The following is a 14,583-nucleotide window of genomic DNA, read 5'->3' on the forward strand; positions in this document are numbered from 1 at the left end:
CCTTTAGTTTACCTCCTTTTCTGAATACGACTAGTTCAGTCATCTCCTCATTTATTTTCATTTCATTCCTATTTGCCCAGTCCACTAGCAAGTTCATCGCACGTTGTAGTTATGTTATGTCTTCAGCTACAATTGCCATGTCATCAGCATACAGGTATATTTCTGTGTCTGTCTTTTCCTTTATCTCTGACACTACATCAGAGGTGAAAGCGTTAAATAATATAGGGCTAAGTGGATCACCTTGAAGAACTCCTATAGTCTGTGGCATCCAATCTGACGACACAATGCCATTGTCCACCTGTATATAATTCTCAGCCAACAGGTTTGATATAAGTGTTGTGACATTAGATGTTCCGATTAACTTCTCCAGCTTATCTATGAGTAACCTTCTGTTTACTCAATCAAATGCCTTGGAGTAGTCAATGAATGCCACAAGTAATTTGCCTCGTGGCATTTCTAGGGTAATACGAATGTGATTCAGTAAATTCTCCAGTGCCATCGTTGTAAATCTTTTCCGTCTGAACCCAAATTGCCCCTCTGGTAACAGTGGATCCAATTTATTCATCACTCTCATCGTTAAGATCCTCGTCAGAAGTTTCAAACCTGTTTGTTCCATCGCAATCCCTTTATGGGAATTCGGGTCACCTGCGTCTCCTTTCCCCTTATATAACATTCGGATTGTTGCCTTCCTCCAATCTGTTGGGACCCTTCCGGTTTCGAGGCATTTGTTCAATAAGGCTCTCCATACCGGTAACAGTTTCCTCATTCTCTCTTTTAGATGCTCATTTCTGACTCCATCTGGTCCTCGTGTTCTATTGCTTCTTCCTTCGTTGATGGCCTGAAAGATTTCATTTTCCGTTATAACATTTGATGGGTCTCTGTGTTCTGGACACTTGAGTGTTGGTCTCGTGTCTCTCGAAGCAATTGTTTTGTTGAGGTGTGATTTCCACCTTTCCATGTCGATCTTAGAATGTATTTTGCTCGTTTTCGGCCGTAGAGCCTTAAATGGATCTAATTTAGCTTCTTCTATGATCCTTTTCTGTTGTTCTTCTATGTACTGAATCTTTTTTCTCTTCAGGAGCTCTTTGTACTGAACTCTCTGTTGCCGGTACTCTTCCAAGTTTTCCATGTTCCTTCTTTCTCTTGCGCTGTTCAATTTTTCTAATGTGCTCTCCTTGCCTCATAACATTGTTTTTCGAACCAAGGTTTTGACTTTCTTTTGATTTGATTTCGTTCGCTCTATACAATTTGTAGAATCCCTTTCATTTGGCGACCGCGACAGAACTTCAAATTAAATTATGGAGAAATTAAAGAGAGAGCAAACGTTATTACTTCGTCAATTCGCATGGTCACTCAACGAATTTAAACACAAGTTAGAAGCAGATCCACTCACGAATGACGACGCTATTACAGCGTTTAAGGTACGGTATTCGATGATAAAGATTAAAACTTCAGTAGAGCTCACGCAACATTAGTATCACGGTTACCGCTTGCTTCGCCAATATCTACGCGCGGTATGACTGTCCTATGCTTATTTCTCGCAGATGACGTGATCGAGCGAAGCACAACACTACCAACCACTCTACTTAGTAACTAGACCATCAGTGAGTATAGGCCTCAAGGGGAGGGGGCAGATTGCGCGTGACGTTTAATTCTTTTCGTTGGTATGGTAATCAACAAGTTACGTGACGTTGCCATTGATGCTTTCACGGCCCGTACTTATAGACATGATACTGGCTTATGCCGTGTCAAGAAAATAAGGTTTCTTTACGTTTCGCAGTGAACTGTGCTCTGCGTCCTCAGAAGAAACCTCGACTGTCCACGAGAAAGGCTTCTTCTTAAACAATGACTCGTAGAAATTTTGGACGTTATAATAGAAGTGGAAATGGTACGTTCATTCGCCACCAGATGGCTCCCAGGACGTGCCACAACGCTAGCGTTCGAAGCGGAAGCTGACCGAACTATCAGAACCAGTCTAAATGGTTCACATAAACGTGTGTACGTAACATATGACATTGACAGGTGTATGATATAGACACAAGCCTGGAATGAAACATCTGGCGATGAGGAACGTACGAATTTGAAAACCACCGAGACGAAATAACAATAGTGAAGGGACAGTTCTCTGCGAAACGTAAAGAATTTAACCTTATTTCTGTATCAGTGTTATGTCCGAAAGTGTTAATGGGAGAAAAGTACCTACTGCGGCTGATTCTAAGCAGCATGCTGTTAAATATTTGTGGTGCGACAAGACTTCACATGCTGCGGCAGACTGTTTAAAGCTAGAAGGATGTTATATGATCAGAAAAAGGCTTTACTTAAGAACAAAACTGTTGTTTTTTATGTTTAAAGTCTGGCCATAGCGCCAAGAGATATATAAATTATGTTAAAATCTTTGTCTGTCTTGAACGGCATTTAACTCTATGCATCCAGAAATACCAACGCAGTCCAAATCCAAAGTATTGAACCTGTTAAAGAAAAGAGTGAAGAGTCTTAGAAATCTGGCGTTATCTTTTTACAGACAGTGGTGGTTAAAATTGTGCATAACGGTAAAGTTAGGGAAGTACGTGCCGTTTATGACAGTTGAGCCAAAAGGTCCTATATTTCCAAAGAAGTTGTGGAACAGCTAGATATGAAACCATCTGGGAAGGAGATGTTCAGCTATAGTCTTTTTTGGGGGAGTTGAAACCAATGAACAACAGCACGACTTGTATGAAACAATTGTCCGAAATATGGATGGTAAATTTCAAGGATCTATAAGTGTTTCGGATCAGGCGAAAATTTTTGGTTATGTACCTAGGGTGGAAAGTCAAGGCCTATCCTAAGCTCAGGGAGAAATCATTATTCTCTCTGACATGGGGAAGAATCCACCGGACATAGGACTACTAATAGGTGCTGACATTTCAGGACTGTTCATGACCGGTTCCTACGTGCAGTTGGACGGAACATTGGTAGCAATTGAGACAAAGTTGGGTTGGACTAACTTAACCTACAACTGCAACTTGGATTTGTCAGACTTATGGAGGTTAGATGTTACAGGTATTAGTGAAGAAGCTGTGAAGTTTAAAGAGGATTCAGTTATTGATACCATTTTGTTTTTCAATGAAACTGTGAGAATCAATGAAGGATATAGATACGAGGGGCAGTTACCTTGGAGGGAAGTTCAGGCTGAGCTGCTGGATAATAAAGCTTTGGCAGAGAGAAGGCTTAAAGGTGTAACAAAATAAATCTTCTCTAGTGGGCAACTGGAGAATCATCATGCAGTATTGCAGGACTGGTTACAGTCAGGCATTATCGAGACAGTTCCCGAATATAAGAATACGGGGCATTTCTTACCGCATCGGGCTGTAATTAATCCTAGTAGCCAGACTACAAAATCCGACCGGTTTTTGATGCTTCGTCTAAGGATCGTAATGGGAATTCATTGAATGATTGCCTAGAGAAGGGGTTAAACTTAATTGAGCTAATTCAGAAGTTATTAATGAATTCAGTTCAGGAAACATGCCTTTGATATCAGTGCTGACATTAAGAGGGCATTCCTGCAGATTAGCCTATCGCTCAGTGATACGGATTTCTTAAAGTTTCTATGGTGGAGCAATGTTGATACTCAGGAAATGATATGTTTTAGACACCGTCGTGTAGTATTTGCAGTTTCTTCAAGTCCCTTTCTGTTAGCAGCTACCATCACTCATCATCTGAATCATGCTCCAAATGAACTCAAAACGACGGCTGATATTCTGAAGCTAGAGTTTTATGTGAATAACTGTATAACTAGCCTCGAATCTGAGGAATCTGTTAGTAAGTTCGTGAAGGAAGCCACTTAGCTGATGGCCTCTGCAAATTTGAGCTTAGAGAATGGGTTACGGCACCAAAATTAGGTCAATCATTCGGGGAGAAAAAATGTCGTTCCCGTTCTCGGTGTATCTTGGGACACTGAAAATGACACGTTATTTAGTGTTTGCCAGGGGAGCTTATTACGAAGAGAGCCCTCCTTTCGAAAGCGCAAAGAATATTTGACCCGGTGTGATATACTTGTCCAACAACGCTCATTCCAAAATTGATCCTTCAACAAACTTGGAAACTGAAATGTGGGTGGGGTGTTGCATTGCCCGAAGAAATAACTCGACAATTCTTAGCCTGGTTAAAACATCAGCATCATCTGAGTAATTGCTGCATTCCCAGGAGGCTCACGGAAGGACCTTATGAGGACTGCGAAAAGACTCTTCATGTATTCAGTGACGCGAGCAAGGTGTCATTTGCGGCTTGTCTTTCTTCGAGCAGATTTTGGTGAGAGAATTTCAGTTCGCCTTACAGAATGTAAAGCAATGGTAGCTCCACTAAAACATTCACCAGAACTTTTGGGAGCAGTTATAGCTACTCGTCTTGGATGTCATATTAAAGAGGCACTGGGTTTCTCAGACTGCAAGACCTAATAGTGGAGTGACTCTACAGTCGTACTGTCGTAGATTACACGGAAGGCAGGCGACTGGACCATATTCATTAGCAATCGCGTAAAAGAAATTCAACAGCACAGCCAACCCACTGACTGGCATCATGTCTCAGGATGTTTGAACCCTGCAGATGTTCCTTCAAGGGGCTGTAATGCAAAACTGTTGGAAGAAGGCCAGTGGTAGAAGGGGCCAGAATGGTTGAAGCGAGAGCAAAGAGAATGGCCTAGTTCATATGAATAAGTTCCAGATCAAGAAGTAAATGTAGAAAGAAGGAAGATGGTGGTAGCTAGCGCTTGTTGGGAAACAACCTTTACATCGTCACTGATATATTTTTCACAATACTCAAAGACAGTTAGGATGATTGGCTGGATGCTAAGGTTTATAAACAACTGTCGCAACGATTGCAACAGATATGGAGAAATGACGTGTGAAGATACCCTGGCGGCAGAGAAGAAACTGTTGAAATGTATTCAGGATGGAAGTTCAGACCTAATGGGAAGAAAGAAGAAAGTGATTGAGGAAATGCAAACTTTCACCGATGATGAATGGCTCATGTGAGTTATGTCTAGCAGAGAGGTTATATGTTAGTAAGCATACCTTTAGTTATCGTGGGAAGACTGGGACTGTCATGGCTGCTGTTGTAGTGGGCCATGGGAGAGAAGATCTGGTAGAGGAGCTGAATGCTCCATGTACTTTGAAATTTAAAGGCTTAATTTCAGGTCCTTAACTTTTCTGGTTGCCTCATCCTTCAATTGACAACCCTAATTCTCCCAGTAAATAATTTTTCGAGTAAGCTTATATTTCATGATTTGAAGAGTAAAATAGTGGAGAATTTTGATTTAAAATAAGTATATACAGTGTCTTACAATCACAGTACAACCTAAGTGGTGGTGGTGATTATTGTTTTAAGAGGAAGTACAACTAGGCAATCATCCTCTATATTACACTAAGCAGAGAGAAAAAATGGAATGGGTCCGACACTTCTAAAAATGAAGGTATTGGCCAAAGGAAGACAAGGGCCACGAAAAGCATGAAAATGAAAGACTCCCTAGCCCTCGCAAACCTAATAGCATCGGGGTCGGAAAAGAACAAGAGTTGACTGAGAGAGGTCGAATAGGATAGATGAAAGTGAGGAGCCAGGCAAAAGTAAGTGGAAGCAATGCCAGGATTCAGCTAAGGGCCCCGTGATCGCCAGCCCACGCTCCAAATTTCAGAGCCCCTGGGGCCCTTTTCGCCTCCTACGACAGGCCCCACGCACAGTGGGAAGTACAACCTAATTTCCAATTTTTTTAACATTCACGGATGAAGATTATAGAAGCAATATTTCATCAGTGAATTATGAGTCACACGATGAGAATCCAGTAGACCATGGGAAAACTCCTTGAACCACCTCAATTTGACGAAATCTAAATAACCATGCTAAATTGACGGAAAATTCTTTAAATCCGTCCCCAAAGCACATGCAGAAATATATAAAGGTAATGTCGCGTTGAAGTGAGCGACAAACAATTCGAATGGTGACCTCGTACCTACTGTGTCCAGTTTCACTGCAGCAGAGGAAATCCACACAATGAATGTAAAGTCAGAAAGAATCCTTGAATTTGAATAAAAGTTCGAAAAACTAATCGTTCATAGTAGTATGGAATGCTTTGAGAAATTAACTGGTAAGTAAGTTGAATATTTGTTCAAGTCTAATGATCGTCTTCCTGGACCAAAGCATGAGGCCGCGAGGTATTATAACGCTAGGAAACAACGCCAGGCTGCAGAACACCGGTTAACGAAAAATCCTCAGAGACACGCGATAAGAAAAGAGCTATATGATTACTAATTTGCTCAGTATTATTATAATAATAAAAGGCGAAAGGCAGCGAGAATCATTATAAAAAATCACAACGGTGAAACATGTAAAATTCCAATTAATACTGAATCCAATCATCACTGTGACGAATGAGAATTGATATATCATTATTGGTCGGTAGAGTAATCACGAGAACTATAAAATCATGTCAGACTGCGAAAGTAATAACTCATTTAGCGAATGCTAGTGTCCTTCAATGTTTAAGACAGCCAGAATAGTCGTGATATTTAAATGACGAGACCGGTTAAGGTGACTAATTTTAGACTCAGTGATAAGAAGGGGAAGATGAATAATAATAACAAAACGTACTTGACAAGCGTTTATGAATGTTCGTTAGTTTTTCTCCTCAACAATGCGTGTTTGTTTCTGTCGCAGGAACGCATATCAACACTTCTTATCATGAACGTTTCTTTGAGAAATGTTAAATTAAATCGCAGGAACTTCTGTGTACGACTGTTCGATATAAATAAAGCGTATCTCATTGTTGGTGATGAGCATATTAACAAGTGTTCGTCTCGTATTGATATGCCTAACAATCTAAGAGGCCTGGTTACTGATCTCGTCCAGGCTAATAAAATAAGCACTGAACCTGATCTAATAAGACCGATAGTACTCCGCCTATCAAAGGAGTAGTGTAAGGTCCCCTTGCACTTATTTTGTTTAATCTGGAAATAGATCGTGTTGTAGGTCTTCATCGAGTTAGCCTACATGTAACTTAATAACCAAAATACATTTAATTTTTAATTTCTATTTTAACTAGAAATGTAGCATCAATTTAATAAAAGCACTATCACTCGTTCATTCAAAACCATCGCAGCCTTCTTGGTTAATCATAGCGGAAGGTTTCTCGGAAACTATAGGTTCTTACCAACACGCAGTTTGCTGTCAGTGCATGGACACATCCATATATCGCTGTATACGCACGCGCTGACTTCGTAATGGTTCCGGTCAAGACCGACTACAATATATCACACCGTAATATCGAAACCAAGATGGTGGACATCGTGGGCGCAGTAGCTGCCGTCTGATGGAGGTTAGGGTAGCACTCAATAACTTCATTTCGACGATAAACCAATTCACGATTTTCGAAGATGTCGGAATTTAGTGCCGCAGGAGTTGTTTTACCTGCCAGTAAATTTACTGACACGAGGCTGACGTATTTGAGCACCTTCAAATACTACCGGACTGAGCCGGGATCAAACCCGCCAACTTGGGGTCAGAAGGCCAGAGTTTCAACCGTCTGAGCCACTCAGTCCGGCATGACATTAAATTACTTGTGTTGATACGACTGAAAGAGCTACCGTACACAATATCTGGTTCAATCCGCCAGAAATTATGAAAAGATCACGTACATATTTCGCAAACGGTGGTAATTTAACATGATAAATGTAACATCATAGGGAAAATCACTGCTACACCTATGAAAACGGTTCGCGAACAACTACTCATCACATGTAATCAACTAGAATCACACATATTCTGCTAGACTAGATTGACAGCCCCACGGCAAAAGAGAACAACAAGCTGATTATTTCGAAATTTCACTTAGTCAAATAACGTTTTCTCTTGGGTTACACTTTGCTGGATAGATGGAAATACGTTATAAAACTTTTAAAATGATATTTATAACATCATTTTGAATGTTTAAAAATAATTTAAGGTGCGAAATTCCTCAATTAATTCACTCTCGTAAGAACTACATGAAAAATAACGTGTTGCCTTAGTTTCGAAGTGGTCGACAATTTCTAATGTTCAGCACTCGATGAAAATGAAGTACACCCGAAATGATTATGCCAGCCCAATGAACAGACCCGGTGATGTTCAGCCTTCCTTACTGGAAACTCTTAAATCGTATGTTGACATATGATATAGTAGCACTTCCAACCATGGTGGTAAACTTAGCAATGAAGTGTTCAGACACTAAATATATACGGTAATAGGATTTCCCCCATTTAAGAACATGAGTAAAACAACTCTATTGACTCTAAACAATGATGTCTTTAACATACATGGACGAGCTTCAATTTGATGTAGACTGCTTGATAACAGATATCCACAGCATGAATCGGAAGGTATTGGTACAATAAAACCCCTGAGTTACAAACGAAGCTAATCCCTGCAAGTCCCCCCTGTGGGTGGGGGTGGTAGAATAACACCCACGGTGTCCCCTGCCTGTAGTAAGAGGCGACTAAAAGGGGTCCCAGGGGCTCTGAACTTTGGAGCGTGGGTTAGCGACCACGGGGCCCTCAGCTGAGTCCTGGCATTGCTTCCACTTACTTGTGCCAGGCTCCTCACTTTCATCTATCCTATCCGATCTCCCTTGGTCAACACTTGTTCTTTTCAGACCACGACGGTATTACGTATGGAGGCCTAGGGAGTCTTTTCATTTTCATGCCCTTCGAGTCCCTTGTCTTTCTTCGGCCGATACCTTCAGTTTTCGAAGTGTCGGACGCCTTCCATTCTTTCTCTCTGATTAATGTTGTATAGAGGATGGTTGCCTAGTTGTACTTCCTCTTAAATCAATAATCACCACCACAATCATCCCTGCAAGTCACTATTTCTTCTGTGTAACATAGTACAGATTGCTCCATCTGTCACACTATAAGTTTTGTTATTCACCAAGATCTAGCCAAATGTTCCCGCAGGTAAGCACAGATTCTTTCAAAATACAATTGCATCTAAATCAAACGACACTTTGAAGCGCATAGACACTGAAGGAACATCACCATATCAATTATCATCTATCAAAATTGTTTTTTTTTTCGTGGAATACGAATAGGTCCACCAATTAGAATTAGAAAAAAAGTAGTCTTCCCTAATCTCAGACTTACTCTCAGATGACATATGCACGCTACTGTTTTGTAGATCTATTCAGGATGAATGTCCCTAATTCACTTCTCTTTTAATTTAAATCCGGTTCTCAACACGATCAAAACAAACATATTCTCACGACTGCGTATAATTACAGACCCTAGTGACTAATGACCCATATAAATACACTCACACACTTATATTCTACATAGAAACTAATACTTATCGTCAACTTAGATGAAATTACTCCGACTGAATGAGAAAACAAAAACGAATAGGCTCACCATTATCGGTTGAAAAGAGATCTTCCCTAACCACAAATTTTGGTTACACACATAGCCTACGATAGTTTGGTCTTTGACTTCCAAATTTTCCCGGTGAATATTCCTTATCCATTTCTCCTGTAGAGATCTATCTTCAGGGAATTTAAAAGCTTCAGCAACGTTATAATTAGATCTACAACCACGAACGCAGCAGGAACGACCCATTTTTGTTATGTTACAGCACGGCAATCATAAACATTATTATACATTAAAAATACCATCATATAAACTTCTAACAAAACACCATACTAATAAACCGTTATAGATTACTATTTTACCAAACATATACTTCAATAATTCGATCAATATAACACTCTTTAGCAGAATGTAAACACATACATGAACCAACCACATGTCTCAAACGCTCGCCCACGAAGTCACCATTTTCCTCCCAATCGATAGTAACATTAAGGTCTTGAGATATTGTAGTCGGTCTTGTTCCGGTTGTGTTGGAATGGATTCTCGTTCATAAACTCCAAGGAATAGGAGTAACGCAATCCAATGAATGCTGAGATTTTCTCATACTGCACATATTGTCTTTAATGATGTTCACTTCTTTCATATAGATTTGTAATATCTTGAGCAACTCTTCGGCTAATGCGGAAATGCTCGAAAAACTCATTTTCATTATAATGAGGAACAGTTTCTTCAGAAAAATACATCGTATTTAAATTATGTTTTGTTTCACCTGATAGCTTGTGTGCATTTATAAACTATAGGCCTAAAGTAAACAATGCATAAATAACTAAAGAAAGATATTTAATTACTGTTACCTAAATAATGTTCATTACTTTTTCCTTTTACGAAAAATAGCACCTCCTCTTCTTCACTGGATGAAGATTGTAAAAAATCGTCGTCACTATCCATCCTGTTGTGTTTTCAACGTACATATGCTATGGTGAGAGAAGTGTTGATGCACAGGTTTGGCAGAAGGGTTGCGACAGGGTAAAAATGGCTTCCTATGTTTATGTTGTTATGGTAATGTATTGTTCAAATAGTTTGAATACAATATCGGTAGTAAGCGAAATGCGACTTACTTTTTTATGAACCTTCGTTTACTGATACACGGTTAACGTAAAATTAATATTGTGGCGACCGCGACAGGACTCGCTGGTCCTGATATTTAAATATTGCGTTCGGAACGGAAGGAAGACATCGTGAAATATGGATCTCGAATACTCTATTACAATGAGGAAGGTGAAACGTTCAGGGTTTACACGGCAATTGAACATTCTCAAAGACGAACTGAACGACGAAGAATTAGATCACGAAGAAAGAAGGAGGAAAGTCAGAATCTCCTTTTCCTTGCTTCAAAAGAAGAACGAAAATCTTCTGACGCTGGACGGTAAGATGTTAAGTTTGAAAATAGAGGCGGGTCACGAAGGCTTGTAAGATGAATGCCGTGTGGCCGACGACTACCAGCGACTATTTCTTGACGCCGAGGTAAGTGTGAATGAAATATTAACTCACCCGGCGAACGCACTTGATGATGCGAGTATCAACAGTGGTGCTGATATCGCAAGTAGGAGGAAATTCAAGCTCCCGAAGCTGGAATTACGGAAATTTGATGGTGATGTGAAACAATGGTTACAGTTCTGGGGACAATTTGAAAAGATAGATAAGGACCCGGACATTGTACCAGAGGATAAATTTCAGTATCTAGTGCAACCTACTGTTGAAGGTTCTCGTGCTAGAGAAGTGGTAGAGAGTTTTCCACCTACTGGTGAAAATTATATTAAAGCTGTTGAAAGCCTGAAAAATAGATTTGGTAGAGATGATCTACTTGTAGAAGTGTATGTTAGAGAATTGTTGACTTTAGTTTTGAAGAATGTTTCCTCTGTAAATGATTCCACTTCATTGTGCAGTCCCTATGACAGTCTAGAATCACAAATTAGGTCACTTGAAACTGTGGGTGTCACTTCAGATAAGTGTGCTGCTATGCTATATCCTCTGGTTGAATCATGCCTACCTGAAGAACTGCTGAGGGTATGGCAAAGAAGCAGTACTTTTGTAACCACTGGTGATGGTAAAGATAGGTTAGAAAACGTTATGGAATTTATGAAACTCGAAGTTGAATCTGAAGAAAGAATCAGGTTAGCAGTAGCAGGGTTTGGTATTCACGATAATGGTTACAGTAACGCTCATGTAATAAGCCTGGCACTGCTACTGAGTTGCTAATAAACAGCAGGGTAGAAATAAAAGACAGGGTTGCATTTTTTGTGATGGCCGACATGAGGCTTCAAGTTGTTTTAAGGCCAGAAGCTCAGCCTACCAGATAAACAAAAGTTACTGAAAGATAAGGGTGGTTGTTTTCGTTGTTTTAAGAAGGGTCATTGCATAAACAGATGTAAAACTGCTATGAGATGTTTGGTTTGTAGCAAGAATCACAATGTTTTAATGTGTCCTGATGTACCTAGTAACGGAAAGAAAAATTCTAAAAATAGTTCTGACTCACATAGTTCGGATCACAAACATAAAGATCAATCGAAAACAACCTCCCTAAGCAGTACCACTAACCGCCAAGTTCTTTTGCAGACCTTAGTTGTAATTATTAAGGGCCCTAGATTTTCTGTCTCAGCACGAGCTCAGATTGATTCAGGATCACAGAGATCCTATGTCAGGAAAGAGATTATGGAAAAATTGGGTTACACACCACTGAGGAATTAAAGTGTTAAACAAAGCCTCTTTGGGGGTGTAAAAACTAACGCGAAAGAACATTTATGTTATAAAGTACAATTACAAAGTTTGCAGGGTGAATTTCAATGTAATTTTGAAGCTCTGGATCAGTCTGTCATATGTGATGGTATTACTTCAGTCGAAGAAGGGCCGTGGTTGACAGAGATTTTACAAGCTAATATTTCTTTAACTGACGTAGAAGGTAGGGATAGACCTGTCGACTTACTAATCGGAGCAGATGTAGCAGGTAAATTAATGACAGGGAGGCTCAAAATGTTAGACTCGGGACTAGTGGCTATAGAAACCAAATTAGGATGGACGGTGATGGGTAAAGTACCGTGCCAATCGGCGAACAACTTAGCAGTGGAGGTTACCTCGCTGTTCATCAATGACGTCAGTGACCTCCGGAAGTTGGATACAATCGGTATCTCAGATTAGGTCATTCAGAAGTCCAAAGAAGAGAGAGAATTTGAGATCCAAACAAGTTTTCAAACGTGCATTGAAAAAACTGACAATGGACGCTATGAGGTACCTTTGCTTTGGAAGGAGCATTTACCTCTTCCAAATAACCGAGATTTGGCATTGAAGAGACTTGAGTCCACGACTCGAAAACTGCATGACCAGGATTTATTTAATCTCTACGATGATGTCCTGAGTGAGTGGTGGTGGTGGTGGTGGTGATTATTGTTTTAAGAGGAAGTACAACTAGGCAATCATCCTCTATATAACACTAATCAGAGGGAAAAATAGAAGGGATCCGACACTTCGAAAACTGAAGATATCGGTCAAAGAAAGACAAGGGCCACGAAGGGCGTGAAAATGAAAGACTCCCTAGCCCTCGCAAACCTAATAGCGTCGGGGTCGGAAAAGAACAAGAGTTGACCAAGGGAGGTCGGATAGGATAGATGAAAGTGAGGAGCCTGGCACAAGTAAGTGGAAGCAATGCCAGGACTCAGCTAAGGGCCCCGTGGTCGCCAACCCACGCTCCAAAGATCAGAGCCCCTGGGGCCCCTTTTAGTCGCCTCTTACGACAGGCAGGGTATACCGTGGGTGTTATTCTACCGCCCCCACCCACAGGGGGGTGAGTGAGTGGGAACAGCTTGGAATAATCGAAGAAGTTCCTCCTCAGGTATCTATGTTTTATGGGCACTACTTACCACACCGGGCTGTAGTGAAGGAAAATAGCACCACTAGGGTACGTCCTGTATTTGATGCCTCTGCTAGGAAGGGAACATCGCCCTCCCTCAATCAGTGTTTAGAAAGTGGACCTAATCTCGTTGAACTCATTCCCTCTGTCTTGCTCAAATTTCGAGAAAGACAGTTTGGTGTAACAGCGGATATAGAAAGGGCTTTCCTGCAAATTAGTATTAGAAAAGAAGACAGAGATAATGTCCGCTTCTTGTGGTGGGATAAAGAAGACCGAGAAAATGTTAGAGTTTTTCGACACAAACGGGTGGTGTATGGATTTAGATGTAGTCCATTCATCTTGGGAGCGGTTCTCAATTATCACATTAACGAAACAATGCAAAGCCCTCACTACAACGATGGAATCATGTTGAAACTGAAACAAAGCTTGTATGTTGACAATGTGGTCACTAGTGTTGAATGTGAGTCTGAATTAAAGCAGTTCATCAGTGAAGCCCGTGATACTATGAAACTTGGAAAATTTAATTTACGGGGATGGCAGTCCAATCACTACAGTTTTGATTCCACTGCTAAAGTTGGGGTGTTAGGAATGTTTTGGGACACTGGTTCGTATATTCTGACTTCAAATGTAGAATGGATGGAAAATTTTGTAGTAGGTGAGGTGACAAAACGTACTATTCTTTCTGTTGCTCAAAAGATCTTCGACCCAATTGGTATAGCCAGTCCTGTATTACTAATTCCTAGGCTATGGTTGCAGAAACTTTGAAAGAATGGCTGTGTCGTGAGACGAGGAGACTGATGCTGGTACTCAAACTGAATTTTTGACGTAGTATCAACATCTTTCACTTTTTTGGAACTTAAAGATACCACGTTGGTTCTTTTATGTAAGAAGGGACAATAAAGTAAGTATCCACACCTTCTGTGATGCCAGTGGGCTAGCCTATGGAGCGGTTGTATTTATAAGAATACAGAATAATGATGAAGTGAAGGTATGTCTTCTAGCTGCCAAAGCACGAATAGCTCCTATTAAAGCTGTCTCCATTCCTCGATTGGAGTTGATTGCTGCGGTGGTAGGAGCCATATTATGTAAATCTGGGCTTACATTGAAGGATATTGACTTTTATTTCTGGACAGATTCTTCCACGGTTTTGACCTGGATCCAAAAACAAGACAATTGGACAGTGTTTGTAAACAACCGAGTTCGGGAAATACGAAGGCTGACTCTTCCCGAATCCTGGAAACACGTGCTTGGTCACCAGAATCCCGCAGATCTTGTCTCGAGAAGGTGCCGAACAGACAAACTGTTAAGTTTGAAATG

The sequence above is a fragment of the Anabrus simplex genome, chromosome 9, assembly GCF_040414725.1.
Source record: "Anabrus simplex isolate iqAnaSimp1 chromosome 9, ASM4041472v1, whole genome shotgun sequence".
Taxonomy (NCBI): Eukaryota; Metazoa; Arthropoda; class Insecta; order Orthoptera; family Tettigoniidae; genus Anabrus; species Anabrus simplex.